Here is a 14225-nt window from a genome sequence, read left to right as displayed (position 1 = left end):
TTTCAATACCCATCTTAATGCAGCACCAGACACAAATCACACTACACCTGTTTCAATACCCATCTTAATACAGCACCAGACACAAATCACACTACACCTGTTTCAATACCCATGTTAATACAGCACCAGATACAAATCACACTACACCTGTTTCAATACCCATCTCAATACAGCACCAGACACAAATCACACTACACCTGTTTCAATACCCATCTTAATGCAGCACCAGACACAAATCACACTACACCTGTTTCAATACCCATCTTAATACAGCACCAGACACAAATCACACTACACCTGTTTCAATACCCATCTTAATACAGCACCAGACACAAATCACACTACACCTGTTTCAATACCCATCTTAATACAGCACCAGACACAAATCACACTACACCTGTTTCAATACCCATCTTAATGCAGCACCAGACACAAATCACACTACACCTGTTTCAATACCCATCTTAATACAGCACCAGACATAAATCACACTACACCTGTTTCAATACCCATCTTAATACAGCACCAGACACAAATCACACTACACCTGTTTCAATACCCATCTTAATGCAGCACCAGACACAAATCACACTACACCTGTTTCAATACCCATCTTAATACAGCACCAGACATAAATCACACTACACCTGTTTCAATACCCATCTTAATACAGCACCAGACACAAATCACACTACACCTGTTTCAATACCCATCTTAATGCAGCACCAGACACAAATCACACTACACCTGTTTCAATACCCATCTTAATACAGCACCAGACACAAATCACACTACACCTGTTTCAATACCCATCTTAATACAGCACCAGACACAAATCACACTACACCTGTTTCAATACCCATCTTAATGCAGCACCAGACACAAATCACACTACACCTGTTTCAATACCCATCTTAATACAGCACCAGACACAAATCACACTACACCTGTTTCAATACCCATCTTAATACAGCACCAGACACAAATCACACTACACCTGTTTCAATACCCATCTTAATGCAGCACCAGACACAAATCACACTACACCTGTTTCAATACCCATCTTAATACAGCACCAGATACAAATCACACTACACCTGTTTCAATACCCATCTTAATGCAGCACCAGATACAAATTACACTACACCTGTTTCAATACCCATCTCAATACAGCACCAGACACAAATCACACTACACCTGTTTCAATACCCATCTTAATGCAGCACCAGACACAAATCACACTACACCTGTTTCAATACCCATCTTAATGCAGCACCAGACACAAATCACACTACACCTGTTTCAATACCCGTGTTAATACAGCACCAGACACAAATCACACTACACCTGTTTCAATACCCATCTTAATACAGCACCAGACACAAATCACACTACACCTGTTTCAATACCCATCTTAATGCAGCACCAGATACAAATCACACTACATCTGTTTCAATACCCGTGTTAATACAGCACCAGACACAAATCACACTACACCTGTTTCAATACCCATCTTAATACAGCACCAGACACAAATCACACTACACCTGTTTCAATAACCATCTTAATGCAGCACCAGACACAAATCACACTACACCTGTTTCAATACCCATCTTAATGCAGCACCAGACACAAATCACACTACACCTGTTTCAATACCCATCTTAATGCAGCACCAGATACAAATCACACTACACCTGTTTCAATACCCATCTTAATGCAGCACCAGACACAAATCACACTACACCTGTTTCAATACCCATCTTAATGCAGCACCAGATACAAATCACACTACACCTGTTTCAATACCCATCTCAATACAGCACCAGACACAAATCACACTACACCTGTTTCAATACCCATCTTAATGCAGCACCAGACACAAATCACACTACACCTGTTTCAATACCCATCTTAATGCAGCACCAGACACAAATCACACTACACCTGTTTCAATACCCATCTTAATGCAGCACCAGACACAAATCACACTACACCTGTTTCAATACCCATCTCAATACAGCACCAGACACAAATCACACTACACCTGTTTCAATACCCATCTTAATGCAGCACCAGACACAAATCACACTACACCTGTTTCAATACCCATCTTAATGCAGCACCAGACACAAATCACACTACACCTGTTTCAATAACCATCTTAATGCAGCACCAGACACAAATCACACTACACCTGTTTCAATACCCATCTTAATGCAGCACCAGACACAAATCACACTACACCTGTTTCAATACCCATCTTAATACAGCACCAGACACAAATCACACTACACCTGTTTCAATACCCATCTTAATGCAGCACCAGACACAAATCACACTACACCTGTTTCAATACCCATCTTAATGCAGCACCAGACACAAATCACACTACACCTGTTTCAATACCCATCTTAATGCAGCACCAGATACAAATCACACTACACCTGTTTCAATACCCATCTTAATGCAGCACCAGACACAAATCACACTACACCTGTTTCAATACCCATCTTAATGCAGCACCAGACACAAATCACACTACACCTGTTTCAATACCCATCTTAATGCAGCACCAGACACAAATCACACTACACCTGTTTCAATACCCATCTTAATGCAGCACCAGACACAAATCACACTACACCTGTTTCAATACCCATCTCAATACAGCACCAGACACAGATCACACTACACCTGTTTCAATACCCATCTTAATGCAGCACCAGACACAAATCACACTACACCTGTTTCAATACCCATCTTAATGCAGCACCAGACACAAATCATACTACACCTGTTTCAGTACACATGGAAAGGCAATTCAGTACTTAGGAAGCAGACATTTAAAATATTTCCAAGGCCTTAAAATAATCAAAATACACTTCCTTTCCAACTTTCCAAATGCCTTTACTCACCAATCCCTGATTTAACTGGCACTAATTAATACATCTTTATTAAGAGGCTGCTTTCCATTTGATAACTAGAATTGTCTTCCATTTTACTGTTAATATCTCCCTTATAATGTACAATATGAGTATACATAAACAGACAGCGTGTAACATGCTTTAGTCACTAGGGTTCCTACAGGTCACTGTGGAGTTTTCCATGAAACCTTAGAACATTGCAGTTTTATGTCAAATAAGACTTACTGTACGTAAGTAACACTCTGTATTTCCTATAAATATTAACCCACTAATCCCCCCATTCATAGAACAAGCACATAGGGTGGACATTGGATAGCAGAAAACCTGGCCAGGTTATCAAAGTTTAATTAAAAGCTTATTAGGCATTTATATATTAAAGCCACAAATGTAAAAAATGCTGAAAGTTATTGAAATCTTTATATATTCTGTTTTCCATACATAGCATATTAGTAATTATCCCTGCATCTGTTCTCCTATTTATCTAGTTAATTGTTTTAAGTGTCCTCATAGCAATGGCCTACTTCTACTTTAATTGATTATCTTTGTCTCATTAAGCATTTGGCAATTTCTTTATTACAGGCACCTGACTGGTTAAGAAGGGGGCAGTTTTTGTGTAGAGAGGAGAGAGAAAGGTGTGGTGGCTGTGTGTGTTTGTTAGAAAATGTATTTTTTAAGCTACTGCTTTTGAAGAATAAAAAAAAACTTTTAGGAAAGAAGTTTATATGAAAATGTGGAATCAATGCTATAATTAACTTTTTTAGCTGAGTTTGAACTTTGCTTTAGCAAATTAATAGAGCTTTATTGAAGTCTTTATGTCCACCCTCTGGATAACTGTTCATTATCTCACCAAGCCGTTCCTGTTTTACCCTGGGATGTAAAAGGTTTATTCGTCCGAGCTACCTCTCCATTGGGAAATCGTTTGTTGGACGGACATTTCCAAAGCAGGGTGATTTTTTTGCTGTATCGTTTCCCGAATGCTGGGTGAGATCAAACCAATTTTACTCTTTTTTTTTTTCTGCTGCTTGATTACTTTGTTTGAAAATCAACTTTATATATTTTCTTTGTGTTTTTTTTTCCGTAATCACTTGGATTGGTTATATACCTTTGTTCTGGTCAAATAGCTATTTTTTTGATGTTTCGTTGGGGTTCAACGAGCGCCTCAGGACAGAAGCTCTGTGCTTAACCTGTGCATGGACAGGTTAAGCCAGGGGACATTTTCTTGTACGTTTTGGTTTCTGTTTTTTATTTTAATTTTTTGGGATTCTGCCCATTTGGCGATCAAGGACTCAAATTGGACTGTCGTTATTTTTTGGGCCAATTGGTCAGATTTATTGTTCTGTAATTGTGGGGTGTGATTTATTTTTTTCACTTATTTATTTTATCGCTCTACCAGTTTTTTACTGTTATCCAGTATTTCTATTCTTACTTTGTGGTTTGTTTGTTTTGTTCTTACCCCACATTTATTTCTTGGATCTGGCACTCAGCTCACCCGCCTTTAATATATGGCTTATTGTGGGTGGGAATATAATTGTGATCAGGTAATTCAAATTATTTTGATTGACCTCTAGAGTTGAGTTTGTTAGTGTCCAGTGTTGCTGATCAGAAAATATCTTCCCCTGTCCTCCTTGTAAGGATACCTGACAAAAAAAAGTATTCAGGATTTATGTGCCCGGTCCCATTCAGCTGGAGGCCTCTCATCACCAATACATATTAAAGGTACTGCAATTTAATATTTTTATGCCACCGAGACATTTCTTTATACTACAGGGAACAGTTGAGGCAGATTTCAATCTGTAAGTGTCTAATGTTTTTCTTCTGCTACACCAGTAAAGAAAAGAAATACAGCAGGCTAGTAAAACTATTCTCTAAAGTATGTTTGTCCATACTCCTATCAGGCATGATAGCAACTGCATTCTGAAATAGGAAATGCATTCACACATTAAATATACTGCTCTTGGGTGTCCTAATCTTAACCTCTGTTTACGCTTTTGTTTCCCAGTATAACTACTCTTACCCCTTTCTATAAACTAAAAAGCCAACCAAATGTCCAACCAAAGGCCAATGAAAATAAGTACCAGCATATCCAGGACCAGTGTTTTATATCCACCCCATCTGGACAAATTTCCCCAAAGCAAGTACCAATCAAGTTGCCCCATGGTAAAAACACAATGGGGCAGATGGTATTCTGCAGATGAAAATCATGCCCAGTACATTACTCTTCACCCAGGTTTTGTGGAGGAAGAACTGGAAATCTTAAAGTGTTAAAAGTTCAAATATTTAACAAAGTTGCTGAATTATTAAATACATACCAAGCTGCCACAAGAGATGCCAGAATAAATCACAAAAGAGTATGTTAACTTTCCAAGTTTCTGTAAAAATGAGGAACTCTTACAATCTTGATCAAACCACGATTTATTCAACCAGCTCACGTTTTTGGCCCACAGGTTCGGACTGGATTCTATTTCAGAATTCAATGGCTGCTGTAAATATGTGATACCGCCATGCTTCAATACACCTACCCTTGAAAAAGTGAAACTTCCAAAATCGTAATCTAAACATCCTTGAACTTCTCTTGTTTTGTTTCCTGAAATATACAGGAAATCAGTCTTACATAGAAATCAGAGTATGTCACAAAAGTTCCTGAAGTGGCTTATTCAATTAAACATGGAAGATCTAAATCCTGCCACGGTTTAGATAATGTAATCCATCTTTTTTTGTATCAGGGTTATGAAAATTAAACATCTAATAGTGCCTGCAAGTCTGTCTTTAAAAATATGTAACTAGTTAGGGAGATTTAAATGGTACAGTGGTATTTAGATTCGCCACCATTTATATATCGGTTGAAAAGACCACACAATATATGTGATTTAAACACACAAGATGTCAAATAGAAATGATCTATTAAAAACTTGTACCTGGAAAAAAAAAAAAAAACAATCGTATTTCATGGGTGAAAGTAAAAACTGATCTTGCATAATAAAACCAGCCTAAGTTGCTGTAGGGGATAATAAGCAGAGTATTGTATAGAATTCAGTTATCAAATACAGTTCTGGAAACAAATGTTATCAGGGCAGCAGTGTGGAGTAGTGGGTAGGGCTCTGGACTCTTGACCGGAGGCTCGTGGATTCAATCCCAGGTGGGGGACCCTTGAGCAAGGTACTTTACCTAGATTGCTCCAGTAAAAAACCAACTGTATAAATGGGTAATTGTATGTAAAAATAATGTGATATTATGTAACAACTGTAAGTCGCCCTGGATAAGGGCGTATGCTAAGAAATAAATAATAATAATATTATACACAAACAGACGCTCATTCTAAGCACATACGGCTAACATGTTGGGCTAAGAAAACAAATCTCTAAGGATAAATCAATAATATAATATGAGAAGGGATACACCTTTCACACATCTATCCCACCTCCACTGGAATTCTCAGCACTCTGTTCTGCAGGTTAGCAGAAGATGTGTGTGGTAGCCTACACAGTACAATATATGAAAGACATGCTTTTTTTTGCAACTCCCTGAAGACAGAAAATGTTATAAAATAATATTTTTTCAAGCAGGTAATAAGCAGGATACTGTAAAGAAGACCATGTATTATAGGCATAGTTTCATGAAAATGACTATTGGCTAACAAAAAAAAATCTGTAGGGCTAAAGGCCTCTACACACCCGGCGCGATGCGACAAAATGAATAGAACCTATACTTTTGAGAAGTATCTTTCACACCACAGACGACGCAGGCGTGACACCAAGGCAACACTGGAGCGATGTGAAATAAAGAGAACTGAATCCTATTCTTTACGATTTGTTGTGTGACAGCTAGGAAATTGACCAATCCGAGCTTCAATGCACGTGGTCCCACAGGGAAGCAGTATCCAAAATGACGGAAAAAAATACTTGCTGTGGAAAAATACCCAGAGTTTTATGAGAGATAATTTCAATTTTAAAGATACAGATTTGAAAGGTAGTATATGGGAGTCCATTTCAAAAGAACTGGATAAGCCTGGCATGTATGATATATTGCCATATATGTTGAAATACCATTGGAGAAGGCAATCATAATTACTACACCATGTTGATGAATATGTACCAGTCTTGAGCACAGTTTTGTCAATAGCAATTGTTTATAGTTTTATTGATCTGGCAGTTTTCCAATCTGTCACGTTGCTTTTGTGTCTCTTCTGGTGTGTATGGTCATGTCGATATGAAAGTATCTTGTCGCCCAATGAAAAATTGCATCTAGAGTGTGGCGGCCTTAAAGCATTAATTTTAGAAGAGATTCGTTTTCTACGTCTTCCCCTGCTCTCCCGCAACTCAACAATCTATTCTGCTAGTAAGAAAGAGCTGTGATTGTGGTATGTCAAAAATATAGCTCAACCCTCAAAAGGTGGAAAGGGGTGTAAATGCAAAATGACCATGTACACTTTGAAGGATTACTCCCGTTTCCCCGATTTGGACAAGGACATGCTTGGTATCAAAATAAAGGTGTTCTTCAAAGAGCTGCAAGATGTGTTCATTTTAAACACACTGGGGTGCATTTGCACCACTTGCATTTGCACCACTTGCCACCACTTGTGTTGTTCATGAAACAATTTAACATATTTATATTAAACAGACATTAAATCATCTTGTTTTCCATTGTATCAGTAAACGTTACGTTTTCTACTGAACAATGCTTGACAGCATGGAGGCAGAATTGCATGATAGGTTTCAATTGGAAGACTGTACACCATGCCAATTTACTCTCCAGCAAGACTGCTATGGGACTGAGAGGCAAACTTTGATCCCAATATATATTTTTCTAATCCAGATGGATTTTCCATACCCTCTCAAAACACTTCTCGCCTGACATAGAGTAATCGTTTTATACTAGGCTGAGATAAACACACAAGCTTCACCTCAAAAGGACTATAGCACTTGTTTCATGAATCAATATGTTACAATAAAGGTTATGTGTTTACAATATGTTACAGCATCCCAAGCCAGGACTTCATAGAGGATATGAATTATGCGTTTATAGGTCATTTCACTTACGGATGGTATACAGTCAAATCTGAATTAAACAGTCACCAAAATGACTGAACCCTTTTTTGGATTTACTGGCTGGTACGAGCAGGAGACAGTTTAGTTCAGGCTTACTGAATTTTCTTTTCACTTTGGTGAAAAAATATCAGACCATAAACCATGTAAGAAATGAAGGTGAGGTTTAGAACATTGGGCGTTAGTTATATTTCAACATGTGCTTGATTTTTAATTAACTGTCTTTAACAGTTCATTTAAAAAGCACTGCTAATTAGTGCTCTCTGCATTGTTCAATGCAGCATAGAATTACAGAATATTTGACGGTTCTGATGAATGAGTATATAATGATCAGCAATCTAGACAGTATAATACAGTGACCCTAAAATCCCCAGTGAATCTTCCTTGCAGTCAAAGCTAAGTCTGTCATAGTGTCTGAGGTTGATTAAAGTTGACCTTGAATGTGAGCAAAGTATTGCACAACCTTAGCTGGGGAATACTATCCAGAAAATAAAGCAAGATGAATGCAAAGACTAAAAAGAATAGAAAATCAATGGGAATTTGATTCTTTTTGTATCACAAAATGTCTGTAAAAGAGGAAGACAATTGATCAAACATCCCTAGTTGTATTGACATAGAAAACAATATTCATTAAGAAGAAATGCTCAGCTGTCTGACTAAATTAAAACAAAAGCTTGTGATAAACATATTTAGTGTGGAGTTTATGGTTATCCTGTATCTAACAACAAACAAACGTGCTTGTCTAGTATTGGTTCCCAACACTAAAAATTTTAAAAAAAACTGATGACAAAACACATGTGTAACAAGATCAGACCTCATTACTCAAAAAATGTTACAGAGCATGAACTTTGCAACTGCTAGATATGCTGTAACACTTTCACTGCAGTGCAGTAAAAAATAATTCACCTGAATGCCATCTTAAAATTGTATTTTAACCAACTATTTAAAACCCATTTCATATCAGCAGTGTCAAAAGTCCCTCCATCAATTAATATCTAAATAGGAAACAAGTCACATGATCAGATCCTGTCCAAAATGTATCAAAAGTCAACAGGAATTAAGTTTTACTTGTGTTTTGTTGTTGTTGTTTTTTTGTTGAATTCCAATTGAATTACTCTTTAAATTTGACAGAAATATGTTCATCAGTTTTAGAGCAATCGCGCAAACAAGAAAAATCTTTGAGGAACGTCAAGGTCACCAAACAAATCCCCCAAGGATGGCTGTCCTACATTCCAAGTTGGGAGTCAATACAACAAATAGTCCACAGTACCTAAGTTGAACATATAGTCTCTAAATCTAAGAAAATAATTTGGCAGTAGTGATAAATGCATTTAATTAAACTGTGTCTCAATAAAACTAAGGTCATGAACAATGTTATTGAAATATTTAACTACTTTGTGCAAATGAATAGAGGGAAGGATACATTGTTTTCATGTGTGGATTTTTCTTTCTTTGATCCCCTAATAGATTGTTATTTGTCTGAAGCACATTTCAGTGTCTCTGAGTATCTCAACAGCCAGAAATCACACAATGTGTAGCTTTAAAATTATTATTTTTAAATTACAAGATAAATACATGTGTGATGTCCAGATTACTAAATAAATAATTTCTGGAACTTGACGTTTCAAATCATTATGTCAGTTCTCGGGATGACGACATTTCAAACCGTTATGTCAAGATCATGATTTAAATGAACATAGGATTTTGACATAACACATTTTTATTTTTCCATGTCCTTAACAAGTCACTGTAGTCATTTAAATATTTCATTGTTTATTTTATTTTTTTAAAGAAGGCAGTTTACCGCTTTCTCATTGCCATAAATCACTGAATATTGGCTATCACCTTGGTAGCTGACCTTGTCTGTTTCTGACGCAGATAACCACCAGAGGGGAATTCCATCTAATCAAGGTTTTATTGCTAAAATATTGTTAAACAAATACCCCAGCCTGCATCCTCTAGTATTGCAGCAGTGTACAGAATGAAGTTTAATTGTAGTCTATTTATGACTACTTCTGGCCTGAGCTTTAAATACCCCTCCCTCCTCTGAGTAAAACAAGACATGAATCATTATTAGTTGTTAATCTCTGAAACAATTATATATTATCACACATTTCAAAGGATGCATTTAAATGATATGCACATTGATGCTACAATCAATCAAGTTAATTGAATACATAATATAAATGAATTAACTGAGCAGCCATGCTAAATAAGAAAAAAATCATTCAGTACCTTTTAATTTTCTTGTCCTATCACTTGTGTGAGATTCGCAGATCTCAGTCAGCCAACACTAAAGTGATTACCATTTTAATACAGTAATAATTAAACAATCAGAACTGACATCAGGGTCACCACCAGCATTATAGGCTGGTATGTGTGAGTAATGAAGTCCTAGACAAAGCTGAAGACTCGTGTCTCATGACTACTAATAATCAGCATTAAGGGTCAGTTAAGCAATGGGACAAGGTGGCCTTTGACGGTGACAGAAAGGGGATTACATTCGGGGAAACTATTGCTATTAAGGGAATTATTCCTACTCCTATTAACCAAAATCCATTTTTTTTGACATGTAACAGGCTGCTGACTTTGAGATTTAACTTCTTTGATGCTGAGCTCATGATTTTAATACTAAACAGAAGCAGCAATAAAGTCTAGATTACTTCAGTGAGAATCAGGGTCACCATTATCATTTGGTTCTGGGGATATTGGGGGTTCCCTCACCTTCCCCACAGAAAAACAGTGGCCCACACAATCGACAAAAGGTATACATAACAATGCTGCAAGCCTATCACATTCATAACAATGCTGCAAGCCTATCACAAGGGTGAAGATACATACAATAAATGAAAATCAGGAAGGCAAAGAGAGTGGAGAAAAGGGACAAGGGAAAAACCAGGAAGCACCCTTTCCACCTTATCAAACTTAAACTTAAAAGACAGGGTGGCAAGACCAGGTATTCCATGAGGACTCACAAAATAATGTACTCAAAAGTAATATTCAGAACGTCTGTGCCAGTTACATAATGCTAAACCAGTAAATGAATATTCTCCTCCACAACTATAAACACTTAACTCAGGAGCTATATAGCAGTACTAAAAAAAAAAACTTGCTGCAGTAAAAACATTTAGACAAAGGGTTTAAAGTCTTTATCGATGTCTTTATATGACATTGTGTCCTTTTGAGAGGGACCAATGTGTTTTAACCGAGAACAAAAAATAGCTATGGGGGACATTAGAATCCTTCAAGGAGTTCACAAAGTTAACCCTAACAAATACTTTAACAGAAACCAGGGCCAGAAGACTCGGTTCAAAACTAAGTGGAGACAGACTTGCTGTAGGAAAGGGTATGGAATAGAATAGCTAGCCATGTTGTTGATGATGAGTCATTGCAATCTTTTAAGACCTGATTTAACCAGATTTTGAGATTAACCAGCTGCTAGAAACTGGATGAGCACTGATGGGCCGAATGGTCTTGTCATGTTCATAAATGTTCTTATTACTTAAGATGCGGTAAGCATTAATCACGCTTCAAAACCACTCCAGTTCTCTCATCAAAGCACTGATTCCGTCAGCTTCTCAAATCCAATAACATGTTTCGTCATCAATATAATAAACTAAGGGCTGAGCTAATTTGTGAGTCAGAAGCTATGTCACACTGAAGTAATAATTTGGGTTAGGACTATTAGCCAGTCAGCAAATGTCAATGCATTGATGCTTTTACCCTTACTTATGAATACCTAAAGACTGCTCCCCGATGCATTGTGAGATTACAGAAAGCAGATGCTAAGCAATCTGTTAAGGTCACTGAAAAAATGTATGGATTATTTTCAACCATTAGTACTTAATTTAGGATTCAACTGTGCCATCGGCAGATATTTTTATATTTACTTTTCAAGGTTTGTTTTCAGCTTGATAACAGCTATTCACTCATGCTGCAGAATAAATGAATCAGGATTTCTGAATTCTAATCTTGAATGTTTGACATTGTAATGCTCTTATCATGTCAATAATGGCATTTCTCACAACAGATTCTTGATAACAACCATCTACTTTTAGGACAATGCATTGACTTAAAATTGAGATGTTGAGATTTATTTTCTATTGTAATTTTAGTGCTGGAACAAATGTTTGAATATTTAAACAAGCACTATGTAATAGAATATTACAGTAGCATTGAATGGTGTGCCAAAACTTTACAATTGACAATGACTTCTGGTACCCAGAATGGAATGTTCTTTTTCTAGAATTCTCCTCATCTCCTGGATTCCACTCTTTGCAAATGCTTATCCACAATATATCAACCAAGGAAAGGGCACTGAGCTACATCATTAATAGGAGGCTGTGTGGTCCAGTGGTTAAAGAAAAGGGCTTGTAACCACGAGGTCCCCGGTTCAAATCCCACCTCAGCCACTAACTCATTGTGTGACCCTGAGCAAGTCACTTAACCTCCTTGTGCTCTGTCTTTCGGGTGAAATGTAATTGTAAGTCACTCCTCAGCTGATGCATAGTTCACACACTCTAGTCTCTGTAAGTCGCCTTGGATAAAGGCGTCTGCTAAATAAACAAATGATAATAATAAAATAATAATCCGTGCTACCTCTAGTTGTTACAAGCATAGGGGGAATGGAACTGTTTGCTATGAAAAAACACTGCAATGAAAACATGTTGCCACTTGGTGACACTGTCAGCTTAGGTAAAACTCAGATTTAAAAGTACTGTAAATAAAAACTGTTATTGATATTATAAGTCAACCACACACCAAATCAAACAATGTAAAGTAAAACTAAAACTAAAGTTTTGTCTAGCACTGATGACTGAAATCTAGACGAAACATTTGTCTGCTTGTCAGAATAAGCTACAGCTGGATTTATTATTTCAAAGTGCTAGGGAATCACTCTAGTTTTCAATACTCGTTTTAATCCTTGTATCATGGGTACAGTAGGTGGTTGATACATTCAGGTGGATTCCCTGTTACTGTAAAATCCATCTGAGGCAGCAGTGTGGAGTAGTGGTTAGGGCTCCGGACTCTTGACCGGAGGGTTGTGGGTTCAATCCCCAGTGGGGGACACTGCTGTTGTACCCTTGAGCAAGGTACTTTACCTAGATTGCTCCAGTAATAACCCAACTGTATAAATGGGGAATTGTATGTAAAAAAATAATGTGATATCTGTAAAAAAAAAAAAAAAAAAAAAAAAAAAGTGAAATAATGTATAATGTGATATGTTGTAACAATTGTAAGTCGCCCTGGATAAGGGCGTCTGCTAAGAAATAAATAATAATAATAATAATAATAATAATACAGTTAATAAAATCAGCCCTTAGTTTGTTACATATCGAGATCAGATTCCATAACCTCCATTTCTTAACCTTTTTTGTCATTCATGCGCAATGACATTAAAAAAGGACTTTTGAGTGTTCTGGCATAATCAGTTCATTAATATTCTCCATAACCTCAATTTAAACCACCTTTGCATGTACAGTACCACCCTGCACATTACTTTACTTTTACATTTTATCATATTAGAAACATTTAAGGAATAGTCACATTATTCACTGTAACGGTTCTAACATAAGAATAGCTCACCACTTGCAGAGAATGCATGTGGGGACCTGGATGAATGTTTCACTTTCACTGGCTTGGCATAGAAAAAGGAGTACGCCTCCCTCACTGTTAATTCTGCCTGGTCTTTCAGTTTCCCTTCAACTCCATGTGGAATTCCTGGGCGCCCAGGAACTACCTTCCCATCTCTGGTAGAAGGAGCACTATGACCCACTGACCAAACAGGAAATTCAGAAAGAATGGATCCATGAAGACATGAATACAATACTTGATCACAAAGCTTTGCAGGGTTTTTTTTTTTATTTGAAAAAGAAAAAGAAAAAGTTATTTATTTTTCTGCACTGCCCTTAATTTTTCATTAACCAATATGCTTTTGTAGCTCCCCTGTGACTTCCTCTGGTTCCAATATACCCCATGCATAGCCTATCAATCATAAGAGAGCAGGGTAAACTAATCATTTATTGATGAAATAAGGCAGCCATGAATTTCCAACTGCATTGGCCTTATTTATCAAACAAGAGCAAAACAGTGAAAATCCAAACAAACTGATAGGAAAAAGGGAATAACTTATTTCTTGTCAGACATCAGGCTTTTATTGATAGAAAAGGGCTTGAAAAATGCTAGTACACAAGAACACAAGTGTATATTTCAGCCCGACAACAAGGTAAAAATCCCCCTAGATACAAAATAGACT

Source organism: Acipenser ruthenus, chromosome 5, assembly GCF_902713425.1.
Source record: "Acipenser ruthenus chromosome 5, fAciRut3.2 maternal haplotype, whole genome shotgun sequence".
Lineage (NCBI taxonomy): Eukaryota > Metazoa > Chordata > Actinopteri > Acipenseriformes > Acipenseridae > Acipenser > Acipenser ruthenus.
This window is presented reverse-complemented; position numbering follows the sequence as displayed.